Source organism: Lissotriton helveticus, chromosome 5_1, assembly GCF_964261635.1.
Source record: "Lissotriton helveticus chromosome 5_1, aLisHel1.1, whole genome shotgun sequence".
Classification (NCBI taxonomy): Eukaryota; Metazoa; Chordata; class Amphibia; order Caudata; family Salamandridae; genus Lissotriton; species Lissotriton helveticus.
The window spans coordinates 300,272,776-300,286,981 of NC_136065.1; the positions used below are offsets into that span (position 1 = coordinate 300,272,776).

The 14,206-nt window shown below is 44.8% G+C and overlaps 1 protein-coding gene across 4 annotated transcripts in view; it reads right to left on the reverse strand.

The window, feature by feature from the left end:
• UBE4B (ubiquitination factor E4B) overlaps positions 1–14,206 on the reverse strand; it is a 1,139,522-nt gene that overhangs the window by 727,712 nt on the left and 397,604 nt on the right. The gene's annotated exons all lie outside the window — the stretch shown is intronic.

Here is a 14,206-nt window from a genome sequence, read left to right on the forward strand (position 1 = left end):
GGTCCATACCAGTCCAGGAAGGCCAGTGGGATCTCCGCAAAACACCGTCCCGGCCAACAAGAAGCAACCAGGAGAACTCGGCAGCAGTCAGAATGCAAAAGTACCTCAACGATCCACGTGGCCAAGCACAATATCTGGGCTGTCCAACACGAAGCAGAGAAATCAGGATGTAGGAAATACTGCGGCATCGGCACCTGGTCCACATGATCCCTTGGAATCAAACACCCATCTGGAGATCCCAGCACAGCAGCCGGAGAAGTTTCAACCATTACAATTCGGGAAGACGACACCGCGTCACAAAATGGCGGAGCAGCCATGGCGGAGATCCGCGACTCCAAGTCTCGGCATTTCAAGGACAGGTCAATCCCCAGAGCAGCCAGGGCAGACAAGACAGCACTCCGAGCAGGGGCCGCCCGAATCAAACGAGGGCTGGAGAGAACAAATGCAGGAATTTCCCCTGCTCCAGGAGAAAGACTCTCCGAGGGGCCATCCGCCATCTTAAGCACAGCGCCCGCCGCCATCATCGCGGGCGCCTTCAAGTCCACCAGGAGCACCGGCGGCCCCAAGGCACACAACCGATCCGCGGCGGATGGCGCTCGGCGGAGAAAGGAGAGTCACCAGAAGAACGGGCGTGCTCCCCACAACACTCGGGGGGAGCCCAGCACCGGACCCCGGGCGGGACAAGCAACAGGAGTGGGCCACCCACTTGAGGGGTGCCGGACAGCGCGGCCTCTCTTCTTCGGGCCGGCAGGCAATCGGACATACGGGGTGGCCCACCCGCGGGGGTGGGTCCGCTCCAGGGCTTCCGGCCCGCGGCTATCAGGCTCCCAGCATCGGGTCTCTCCACCGGTTCCGGACCGCCGGCACTCCGAGCATCTCCGGGCAAGCACAGCACTCGAGGCCCCGGCTTCAGGGCCGGGAAGGCCAGCAAGGCAACAGGGGCAGAACGCCGAAATGACTGCACGCCAGAGCCCCGGAAAAGGATGGTAAGTGAAGGCTCTTCCTTGGTGACCAAATTCGGAACACCCCGAACAGGATGAAATACAGGATAGGTGGCGGGGAGGAAGAAATCACGGAGCGAGGCGATTATGCGACTGTTCCGATCGCCATCTTGGCTCCTCCCCATTTTTTTACATTTCAAATAAATATTTTTATTAATTTACATCAATATTATTTTCACTAATTTTATTTAAAGTTTAATAAACCGTACCCCATACTCTTTCATTGGGAGAACTCCGCCTACATGTAAAAAGTTATGAGTAGTAACTTTACACTTGTAGGCTAAATAATGCAAATTCATGCAACTTTACTAAAAAGTGTAAGAGTAAACTTACAAGTGAAGATAGGGTCACGTCTAAGTTTACCTTTGTGAAGAACCCTCAGGTCAGCTGTACAATGGCCAGAAACGTAAAGTGCCAATGTACAACCCTTTTTTCACCATCTTTTCAAGAAAACTTCTTTAGAGATGCAGTTCCATGTTCCTATTTTACATAGAAAACTGTAATCTATTAAAAAAAACGGCAGTGTTCAGACAGCATGGACATAATAAAGGGCTACCAATAACATCACTATATTTATGTTGGAAACTGGGTTTTTGTTTTTGCAGTACCCCCCACTTTTGTGCCCCCTTTCTAGCTACTAGATGCTGATTTTTAACTCTGACAGTGCACTGAGGCCTACTAACCAGACCGCAGTGCTCTTTTCTTTAAAGCAAGGTATGTCTAATTGTTTTACAATTGGCACAGGACTTTAGCACCTGTCAGTCCCTAGTACATGATACCCCTGGTACCTAGGGCATGGTACTAAGGAGGGTCCCCAAGGACTGCAGCATATCTTATGCCACCCTAATTACACAAAGACTGCCACTGCAGGCTGCGTGACATGGTACAAACCATGAGTGAACACAGGACATGGCACACTCCTGTGTGCATTGCTAAAGTCACTCCATTTAATATAAGAAAGTCACCCCTACAGCAGGCATTGGAGCCCTAAGGAAAGATGCATTATGTTTTATGTGAGGACATATCTGCATGAGCAGATATGTTCCTGTGATGTCTAGTTCTATCACTAGATATTGCAAGTGAACAGGGAAGCCATTTTAAGGTATGTACTGTGCACTGGTAAAAACAAGTTACTCAGCTACGTACTAACTTCACATACATATGGTGTTGGGTATCAAACAGATCTGATTGAGCCCTACCCTATTCAACGTTTACATGGCCCCCCTGGAGAATGTGGTACGGCTGCTGGGTATCAAGATCATCAGTTACGCTGATGATACCCAGCTGGTGGTAGGCCTCTCCCAGTCGGCGCACCATCCCGACCGGCTGCACACGTGTCTTGAAAAGATCTACACGTGGATGTGCAGCTCAGCCCTAAAGTTAAATGGCTCCAAAACGGAACTGATGCTGCTGGGGTACTCCTCTCCATCTTTGCCCCCCAGCAGCTGGCCAGACTGTTTGGGACCGATGCCCCCCCCCAAGCAGGAGATCAAGAGCTTGGGGGTATGGCTGGAGCAGGACCTATCATTTAAAACCCATGCCAAAAAGACTGCTGGTGTGTGCTTTGGCCTGCTCAGTTCAGCCCAGAAGATTCTGCCCCTGCTCCCAGTGGCCACTCGAAGGCTTCTCATCCAGGGACTTATTATCTCGCGGCTGGATTTCAGCAATGCGCTTTTCCTGGGCGCACCCGAATCTACCCTGAGCAGACTGCAGCAAGTGCAGAACGCGGCTGCCAGGCTTTTGACGGGTCTCCCTAGGCGGCAATCTGCCCGCCCGGCGTTGAGGGCACTGCACTGGCTCCCTGTGAAGGACCGGGTGAAATTCAAGTCACTCTGCATCGCCCATAAAGTCCTGCACGGGGTGGGTCCACCTATTCTTGAGGAGATGGTCCAGCCCTATAAGGCCTCTCGTTCCCTCCGCTCTGACCACCAACATCTCCTTCAGGTTGGCAGGGTGAAAAAGGCAAGAACTGGGGGCAGAAGGTTTTCAATAAATGTGGCCTCCTTGTGGAACTCACTGCCCCTACAACTGCGCTCCGAAGCCAGTCTCTTCAGGTTTCGTAAACTTTTAAAAACTTTTTTGTTCTCTGTTTGATCCTTGCATTCTTGTAGCTGTGTTATTTCTGATAAGCGCGGGGATGCCTATTGGTAACCAGGCGCTATACAAAACTCGGAATAATAATAATAATAATAATTAATAAACCCACACTGATCTCAGTGATGGATTTATTAATACATGCACCCAGAGAGTACCTTAGAGGTACCACAAGTACCCTACTAGTCCCCTAGTGTGCTGGATGACTGGTCTTGTCCAGCCAGCCACCACAGATGGGCTTCTGTCCATCTAGGATGCTAGAGCCCCGCTCTCAGAGATCAGAAACAATGTCTGCTCTGGCAGGAGGTGTTTACATCTCCTCCAGCAGAAAAGCTAGTAAATCAGCTTATCAAGGCCAGAGGCCTCAAAGCCTCTGCCACCTTTGATATGAGGGCCTAGCTTCCCCAAGACCTGAGGGAGGCCACCCTAAGTCCTGGGCCCATTTGGCACCAGGAGAGGCAGGAAATTAGTTAGTCAGGTGGTGTGTTGCACTGCCACCTCTATGACAGGCAGCATGAAGTGACCATGAAAGAAAGGATTCCAACATCTTTAGTGTAGCGGAATTAGGAACTCAGGTACCAGGTGAAGCAAACTCCCCACAGGAAGTGGTCATATAGGGGGTGTATTGACCCAGGGGTAAGTAGCCCATTGACTACTATCCTTCTCTCCCCTTAACACCCCTAATTTGAGTATTTATGTTGCCCCCTGACAGCCAGGAAAGCAGATTTGACTACTGGAAACAGAGGAAGAAAGAAGGACAGAAGAGAGCGAAATTTGAAAACCTGCTTCAAAGATTGGCGCAAATCCCTGAAAGGATGCTTGCACTTCGAAAAGAGCTGACCTCCTGTCCAAACACTTGGAGGACTGCCGAGCACCTCAACAATCAGGAAAGATCTGCCTTGGAGCAGAGGAGATGCTTCTTCGCATTTCAGGCACCGAAAAACATCTCTCCGGTCATCCGTTTTGCCGGCCATCAGGCCCATCGAAGAAACAGTGAGACAAGAGAAGGTCTTCATGCCCCAGGAGGTCAGATCTGTCTCCTTACCAAGTTTAGAGATGCCAGAGCCACCCAGCACCAATACCATGGTTACCAGATCAGTTGCCACAATCAAGGCTTGTTGGTGGTCCAATCCAGACTCCAACAGCACAGACCTACCATTGAGTGGCATCAGGATCCACAATGCCAGCACAGAGAGTGGCCCTGCTGCCTTGTTTTCCCTCTTCACCAGCTCACCAAGACAGATTGAGTCTCTGACTTCCGCAACCCAATACCTCAAAGTAGCCCTGCACCCGAGCCCCACAGCCCGAGTCTGAGGGAGGCGATGGTGCCAACAGAGTCCTGAGACTCTCAAAAGCTAAGATCACCTTTGGGTTTGGCAAGACTGGTCCTCCAGTTACTGCCTGTAGCCAATTTCTGCAGGGACCAAGAACCGAGTGTCTTCAGCAGCGCGATCCTGCTGGCCAAAGCCTCACTGCACATGAGCCCCCCAGCCAGAGTTCAAGTGGACAGACTGTGTCCCTGCCTGCCCAAGACTCTAAAGACCAGAGCCCCCTTTTGGGGTCAGCCGGAGTGGCCACCCCAGTCCTTGCTTGTAGCCTTTTTTACACAGGACCGCTGCCCATAGATGTGAAGGGGCACCCGATGCCAAAACGCATCTCTGCACCTGGACGCACCAGTGCCGCCAGAGGTGACCTGTTGGTGCTGCCTTGGACCATGCCCAATGCTCACCTTAAGTTCAGCAAAACAGTACTGCAAGTCATTGCAGGGCATGTTTATTCCCCTTAGGATAACATTACCACTTGAAGTCCACAGTATAAGTGTATTTTATTGTGACTTAAAAACTTATAACTCGAAAAGTACTTATCCGATTACGATGATTTTGGTTTCTAAATTCCTATTAAAATCTGTGCTATTTGTATAAATTGGAGTTGATTTCTTTTTGAGTGTGTGACTCATTTACGGCCTGTGCATACAATAAATGCTTAACACTATACTCTGATAAACCTAAACACGCCCACACTACCACAAAAGAGAGCATTTGGTAGTATTGTTTATCCACTTAAATCAGTAAGGGTTGCCTGGACTCTCTGCACAGTGTACCTAATTTTGGTACGCTGTGTAGAGAAACTACTTCGTACAATTATCTGTGGTGCAACACATTGGCCTAAATCCAGTTTGGCAGAAAGGAAATAAATACTTCTCCAGCAACCAGAAGTTCTATAAGAGCCATAGTGTGTGCCTTGGCTGAATGACTAAGATCCTCCTTGAGTTCTGGACAGAAGCTATTTAGAAAGAAGCAGAGTATACAAAAAAATATGTAACAAGTTCACAGTTGTAGGTGGCTGGTGTGGAGCATTTGGCTTTGAGAATGTTAAAGGCACTTTGTCAGTTGTTACAGACATCATCTTTGCACAAACCATAGATTATTATTTATGAACCAAGAAACTGAAGAAAAGGCCTTTCATGTTTCTCAAGTAAGTGATTTAAGGATTTAGCATATTGCCAACAAAGTATGAGAAAGACTGAAGGCAAGAGAACTAGAACCCTTCGGAAACACAAAGATTCTGTCACTATAGAAATAGGAAAATGTTTGACTTCAATGACTGAGTTCTTACCAGCAAAGCAATATCAGTTAGTAAGTTAAATAATATTTATTCAGATAAAATATATCCAAATAATATTCATAAAAAGTTTAAAATACTTAAGACAACACATGAATGTATATCACAACTATAGGCAATACAAATAAACAGTGGATAGATTGCCGGGCATAAAAACTAAATGCACAAAAATATGGTCATCCCAAAAAATATCTATCTAGATATATACAGATAGATATATCGCCTCGGAAGAGGTGAAGGAATTGGCATTCTTTATCAGAGATAGAGATAGAGATAGAGATAGAGATATATATATATATATATATATATATATATTACCTACTGGCGGTCGCCAGTAGGTATATATAGTTAGGATTTTTTCTCTATGGGATTTTTGAAAATTCTATGTCTAATAACTTTGGCGTTTGTGGACGGAATTGGCTGAAATTTTCAGGAAAATGGCACATTTTGTTTCTGAGCAGCCCCTGAAAATTGGGGGGGGGTTCGTCCAGGGGGGGGTCGAGAAAAAAGGGGGGTCCCAAAACGTGTTTTTAACATTGAGTTTTCCATAGGGCGGTTGGCCTCACTTTTAGCCCGAACGGCTGAATGGATTTGCACGAAACTTGGCAAAATTGTAGGGACTGGTAGCCCGATGTGCCTTTTGTAGGTCTCAATATATGTGCTACAGTGGATTTTGAGAAATTAACGTTTAAAAAAAGATATATATCTGTAACAGCGGACCGGGCAGCGCTCCAGTACGCGTACTTTTCGCGCAACGGAGCTTTGTGAAGCGAAGCTGATTGGTTCTCCGGCGTCTGTAAACATTCCAAACAGTCCGTAGCGGCCGCCATCTTGTCTCTCGGTAGGATCGAGAGACAAGAGGAGGCCAAAGCGAAGGGGCAAATGACCATAGGGGGGCATAGTAGATCCTCGCTGACCCCCTAGGTTTGATGTGGAGGTTTAAAAGGGCCCCGCGGGGCAAAAAAAAAAAATAATAATAATAATTGAACGGCTGAATGGATTTGCACGAAACTTGGTAAAATATTAGGGACTGGTAGCCCGATGTGCCTTTGCTAGGTATCAATATATGTGCTCCAGTGGATTTTGAGAAATTAACGTTCAAAAAAAGATATATATCTGTAACGGCGCTCCGCTTCGCGTAACGGAGGTTTGCGAAGCTGATTGGTCATTCTGTCACTGGGCTATAGTTGGGCTACATCTGGCTGATATTTGGGCTACATTTGTTTTTTTTGTCTCTGGCGGCCATCTTTGGGCTACATTGGGCTACATTGGGCTTCATTGGGCTACATTGGGCTACATTGGGCTACATTTGGGCTACATTTGGGCTCCAACATATATATAGGCCAATGTAGCCCAATATATATTTTTCAAAGTTAATTTTCGTAAAAACCACTGAAGCATATATCTTGAGACATAGCAAAGGCACATCGGGCTACCAGTCCCTACAATTTTGCCAAGTTTCGTGGAAATCCATTCAGCCGTTCGAGCTAAAAGTGAGTCCAACCGCCCTATGGAAATGAAGGAAATGAATGGGTAATTTGTAATTAGCAAATAGCTCATCGCAAACTAGGAATGGTAAAGAATCGCTATTTATTCCTTAAAGTTCGCTATTTAGGAAATGCAAAAAACTTTGATGATACATATGGCGGTTCATCTCTAACAAGATAAGAAGCATAGGGATAGATTTATGATGACTGGCGCATCACCAGGGATGTGTTAGTCATTCTGTGCCGCTGTTCCGTCACCTATGGTGTGCTGCATTTACAATGCGGCGCATCATGGGGCAAAAACAGCACAGATGCGTGATGTATCTGTGCCGTAAAGGTGGCGCATTGCTGGAGTTGTATCGCAAGTGTGATGAAGCTCCAGCAAGGGTCGGGGGTGCCCCTGTCGCAGGGTTTCTGTTCTCACACAGAACTGTGGACAGAGGATTGGAACCTCGGCGAATTAGGGTGCCCCAAAACTCACCTTAGTAATCAAAAACCCCTTAGCAAGCTAGGTACAGTGTCACATTGGATATAACAAACTCTCAATGTTTAGACAATCCAGAATATGAACTTATAGTACCTCAGGATACGTGGAACTCATGAACAGTCGGTCGTTATATATTTCTTAGAAACCAGAACATGGAGTTAAGAAGAACACATGTGTATTTGAAATGTTTATTTACTAATGCCGTCTTCTCAGGCGTAGTATCTTAGATAATACAAGTACACATATTATCAGTAGCAAAATTACCAGCATAGTTACTAGTACATAAAAAGCGAATGGTGACAGTATGTTAACATGCTGTAAATGAATAAGAGTTAGAAACACTTATAAGCAGCCACGGGCCGTGGAGGGAGTTACGGTGGGGCAGGGAGGCGGGGAGGGGGAGGGGCAGGGTGGAGAGGGCTCCACCCTGCCCCTCCCCCTCCCCGCCTCCCTGCCCCACCGTAACTCCCTCCACGGCCCGCGGCTGCTTATATCTCACCCTCCCTAATACACATATTATATTATTTGCTAAGAAGGTCTGTTTGTGTTGGTTTAGGGCGTGCCCATACTTTAGTGTCTTAGATTTGAAGGAATCACATCAGCATACACCAGCTCTCTCTTCATGTGAACCGCATCAACTGTTGTGTATGTGTGTTCGGCAAAGCAATATAACACCCGCCTCATGCCCAGAATTGGCAGAAGCTGCACTTATGTTATGAGTATGAAGTCGTGGAGATCAGACCTCATAACAATTCTGTATCGTGTTGTTCTTGAAACTTCAGCACTCGCTGTACAGATATAGTTTAACAAGCAAAGCAGATAGTAGAGCAATAACATATTATTCTCATGTAAACCACGATGAACTACTAGGTTGAAAGCTAAAGCAACAACTAAGTGTCGTGTGCAGAAGTTGCAAAAAAGGAAAAATGGCGTTTAAACCGGTAATGAGCCCATGCTAACTTAACACGGTGTAAAGATATCCAGGACCTAGATGACACCTCCCCATGATCCGGAAACGAACTGAATAAGATAATAGAAGTGCCATCTCATGAGAGCAGATTGCAACTTTATATGTGGACGGTCCGCAAGGTAAAACATTAAAAACTAGGAAAATTTAATGCTAAAGAAAAATAAAACAGCCAAGTACTTTATCGAGTCTTAAGCCAATAGGCAAGCTAAATAATAATAACTTGACAAATAAGTCAATGAATTGTCAATGAAATGCTAGTACTCAGCATATCAAACATGAAAAAGGTCTATGACATAACTGTGTATGCAAAATAAGCTGCAACAGCCTCCAATAGGAAGTCACCGTCTTCATCCGAAAAGAGTTCAGCCATCCAATTTAAAAGCGGAAAAGAACATACGTGCTCTCCCAGCACCGGATCCTCTATCACCATCAGAGGACAGCTCGGTGGGTTTTCAAGAAAGCTCTGTTCCAAGAAAGACTGTGTTGCCGCCAGTAAATTCCAGGGACCAATTAGTCCATGCATCAATGCCACAGCCATAATCCTTTCGCCAGGACAAACCAACTCGTGAGTAATGATAGGAGTCATCAGCTGATTAAAGTCGACGTCAGGAGAAACCGGTCCGCAGAGACACAAATCAATGGCCCAATCGAAATCACAGGTCAGGCAGTGAAATACAGGCTGGACACAGGTGAAGTAGGAGAATCGAAAAGATAATCCATATGCCGTGCTTAATATCGCCAACGGCATTGTGCCATAATATTCTAGCATGCGATTGCGGAACAGTGTCAGCAGCTGCAGGGCGGGAGCTGGCACAGGAGGGACATCCATATTTAAAAATGTAAAAAAGCACAAGAGCGTCCGCTGGTAATGCAAGTAAAAATGGGAATCCACGAAGCACAGTGGAAAAAAATAGAATGAAAGAAAGCAGGGATGACTCCAAAGATTTTCTCAAATGAAGTCACGAGACCACTGGTAACAACTTTAAAAAAGTGCGCCAGGCCCTTTGTGGAGGACGCGTTAAAGATAGTCCGAACCATCTTGCTGAAATGGAAAGGCAAATCTGTATTTAAAAGGGTCTGCACCTCTGTACGGGTGTTCGCTATGTGAAGCACGAAAGTTTCACGGGCCGAACTCAAGGCCACCTCTCTTTGAGACAAAAGAGCTCTTATTCTTGCCATGCCGTTGAAATCTGCTCCCAAGGTTGGTATTTGTGGCCAGATAGAAAACTCCCTATGTTCATGTGTGGGAGGAAATAGAACATTTCTGCAGCAAATAACCCGTTCACTTACTGTTACGATAAAAGGAATACTTTTAATTAACCCAGAACAATCTTCATTATTGAGCATCAAATAACTACCATTTTCCAACAACTTGAACGTGGGGATGATAGCAGGAACTGGCGTGCCTTGCAACACGCAAGCCATATTTGGTCGGTGTTTGTTGCATGAACCGTGTAACTGTATGTGCCTACACATTAGTGAATGATCTGGCGTCTCAGTGCATTCCTCTCCATTCAGATAAACTTCTTGATCATCTTTGAAACATCTGTATGTGTATGGAAGCGACCAGACCTCATGAAGAAAAGCACTACCTAAAGGTTCATAACGACCTATTGGTATATATTTCATACAATTTGAAAACTTATATAAAGCAAAAGGCAGCGTTATTAAACCGTGGATAAGGCACGTTGCCAAAAAACCCGCAATCCTCTGCTGATGATGTCACTGAGCATGTCATGAATGATGTAATATGTGACATCATCAGCAGTGGATTACGGGTAATAGTATCTCTAGTTTACTCCCCTATAGCTGTCTTTCTTTTAACATAAGTGTCTGTTTCCTTCCCTTATACTTACTGTTCTTTTTTTAAAAAAAATATTTTGGTTCACTTCCGGTTCGCGTACCGGCGAGCGAACTACGAGAAATAGAGGTTGGCACAGTTCCAAATATTGTACCAATTTTTTAATAACGGGGAGGTAGTTCTGAAAAGAACTTTTTTTTAAATTGTTTTTGTTGTTTTATATTTTTTTTAATTATTTTTCTGAACATTTTTTTACTTTTTTTGAATTTTTCTGAACAGTTTTATATTTTTTTGGGTTTTTCTTGCAGGGGGCAATGAAAACGATTCATTGTAAAGGGCTCAACAGGAGCAACAAAACAAAAAAAAAGTATTTATTATTTGGGGCGTTTCGTACAAACTTGCATATGATAGTCAATAGCTCTGTTGATCAGAGTGATGCTTCTTTCTCCGTAGCAAATGAATCCATTGCAATGTACGCAGACGTGTTTTACTTCATGAAATCTCGTTTGAATATTTGGCACCATCTCCCTGCCCTCTGGTCCCGTTACTTCCGGTACAACAGATCTTCTGGCCATAATAGGGAGATTATCTAGGTCGTTACGAAACTGTGCAGCACTGTAGTTGTTAGGATGCCACCTAGTCATATGGCGATGCATTGTGTAGTTTCCGAAACTGTATTTTTTGTCGGTCCCTCTGGACAGTCTATCTTGACATATAAGGCAAGTTACGTATCTTGCATTTACTTTTTTCTGACCTTTGGGAATTTTAAAAAATTGCCAAATGAAGTTTTCTTTCCGGTGAGACGTCCTGGGCTCCTCAGGCAAAAAGTGCCTCTCTTCGTGCTCGTCGTCCTGTTCCTCTTCTTCCTCTTCTTGCTGAATTATAACTTGAGCAGGTGGTCCACTCTTCCTTGGATGTGGTGGAGGTGGTGGGGAAGCACCAGCTGAAGCTACTAAAGAAGCCATTGCTCACTGGTAACAAAGGGTCTTTCTCTCACAATGATGAAAGTCAGAGTGAGGAAAGAAGGAGGGATTTTCATCATTTGGGAAAAACAATAGTTCTCAACCAATGAAAAGTGTTCATTTTAGATTATATGACCTAGTCTTACATCATTAGGAAACCAAAAGTGAAATGAACCAATGAAAAGTGTTATTACCAAGTCACATGACCTGCTGTGTTTACGTTAAGCGCTTTGCAGGGCCTCCCTGTTTGCTTCCAGAAACCTGTGCTTTGCGACTCGGTAAGCGTACCAGTTCGCTAACGTAGCACGTCATATGACGTATCACGCGACAACGCGAAATGTCATGCGGACGGGAGGCGTCACGATGTTGTTTTCTAACGCGGCAGTTGCGGTACAGAAACGTTTACCGGCTCGCGGTCTATTTCGCGGCATCAAGGTCAGCTAACGGGAAGCTTCCCGATTCGCGAAGTGGGAACGAAGAAAAAAAAATATTAAAAAAAAAAATTATTAATAAACATATAAAATATATTTTTGGATTTAAAGAAGAATACATTTTACAGCTACAGATATTAGCTGTTAAAAAACCAATGAAATTCACTGAAAAAACCATAGATTATAGACCATATATAGTTAGGAATTAGCATTTACAAAACCTTGAAAATTCACTGAAAAAACCATAGGTTATAGACCATATATAGTTAGGAATTAGCATTTAGAAAACCTTATTTTACTCACACAAAACCATTGAAATTCCATATATAGTTAGTTGCACTAACTATATATCGCGCACCCGCAATCCACTGCTGATGATGTCACATATTACATCATTCATGACATGGTCAGTGACATCACTGATGACATCACTGATGACATCTCAAATGACATCACTGATGACATCACTGATGACATCTCAAATGACATCACTGATGACATCATGACACACCAATACCAGTTACTACATACGCACTCACTGATTCCTACGTCTACACACACATTCACTCATTCACCCATACAATCACTCATACATACAGTCACTCATTATTACAACACTATCATATGCACTCGTACACCTATGCAGACAGTCACACACTGCCACTCATCCATGGAGTTACTCACACACCAAGTCAGTCCTGTAAAGAATCAATCACACTTCCATTTCTTCATCTATACAGTTAAACACAGAACACCATACTTCAGTGACATCACTGATGACATCACTAATGACATCTGAAATGACATCACTGATGACATCTCAAATGACATCACTGATGACATCATGACACACCAATACCAGTTACTACATACGCACTCACTGATTCGTACGTCTACACACACATTCACCCATACAATTACTCATACATACAGTCAGTTATTATTAGAACACTATCATATGCACTCATACACCTAGTCAGTCCTGTGAAGAATCAATCACACTTCGATTTCCTCATCTATAGTTAAACACAGAACACCATACTTTTCACACATATACTAACACATACTTACTCTCTTATACAATCACTGATACAAGTACACATTGATAAGCACAGCGTCACACACCTCCCAGCCAGCCACACACACACTCAGTCTTCCATCCATCCAGTCATTCTTCAATATGTAAAACGTATTTAAACTTTACAAAAACACACAGACACTAGATGATGTCATCAGTGATGTCATCAGTGATGTCACTGACCATGTCATGAATGATGTAATATGTGACATCATCAGCAGTGGATTGCGGGTGCGCGATATATAGTTAGTGCAACTAACTATATATGGAATTTCAATGGTTTTGTGTGAGTAAAATAAGGTTTTCTAAATGCTAATTCCTAACTATATATGGTCTATAACCTATGGTTTTTTCAGTGAATATATATATATATATATCCACAAATCTCCTCCAAAAAGAAGAAAAGGCCACAGCAGGGGAAACGTTGGAAACACCTTTATTCCAGAGCATGTGGCAATTGAAGTTCAAAACACCCGCTGTGGCGAATGCATTTCGGCGTCTTTTGCCTTCTTCAGCGCCGTGGGTGTAACGGTCAGAAAGCAGGTGAGTATCCCAGAGTTAAATGTCCTGCCCCACCCTGCTTCTGAAAGAACTGCTCCGCCCCCTAAGGTTAAATCCAATCGCCTTAACCTCCATGTGGACGCCTAATGAACAGCGCCTACAGGTCCCAGCATGCACTTCTTCATGCCGGTAGGAAATGCGGAGGGTGGAACAGTGCCGCATAGAACCCCAATGTCCAGGAGTCCCGGAACTAAGTGCCTCCTTGCGTCCCCAACCGCATCAACCACCTTGCCACAGGATTCCTTTAAGCGGGGGCATGGCTACAGTGTCACCTAACCCAGCGTGATGTCAATGACAACAACACCGCTCCTTCTCGTCCCGGGCTTGGGGGTGGGCTTTGGTCTTTCCTGTAACCAGGATTCCAAAAAAAACACCGAAGTGAAGACCAGCGAAATCAAAGCCTCTTGGAAATGCGGGGGCCTTTTGAGCGCGGCACTGGAAATCGCGCTGAATTGATGTCCACAAATCTCCTCCATAAAGAAGAAAAGGCCACAGCAGGGGAAACGTTGGAAACACCTTTATTCCAGAGCAAGTGGCAATTGAAGTTCAAAACACTCGCTGTGGCGAATGCATTTCGGCGTCTTTTGCCTTCTTCAGCGCCGTGGGTGTAACGGTCAGAAAGCAGGTGAGTATCCCAGAGTTAAATGTCCTGCCCCACCCTGATATATATATACACATATACATACATATACATATACACACACGTCGGTTC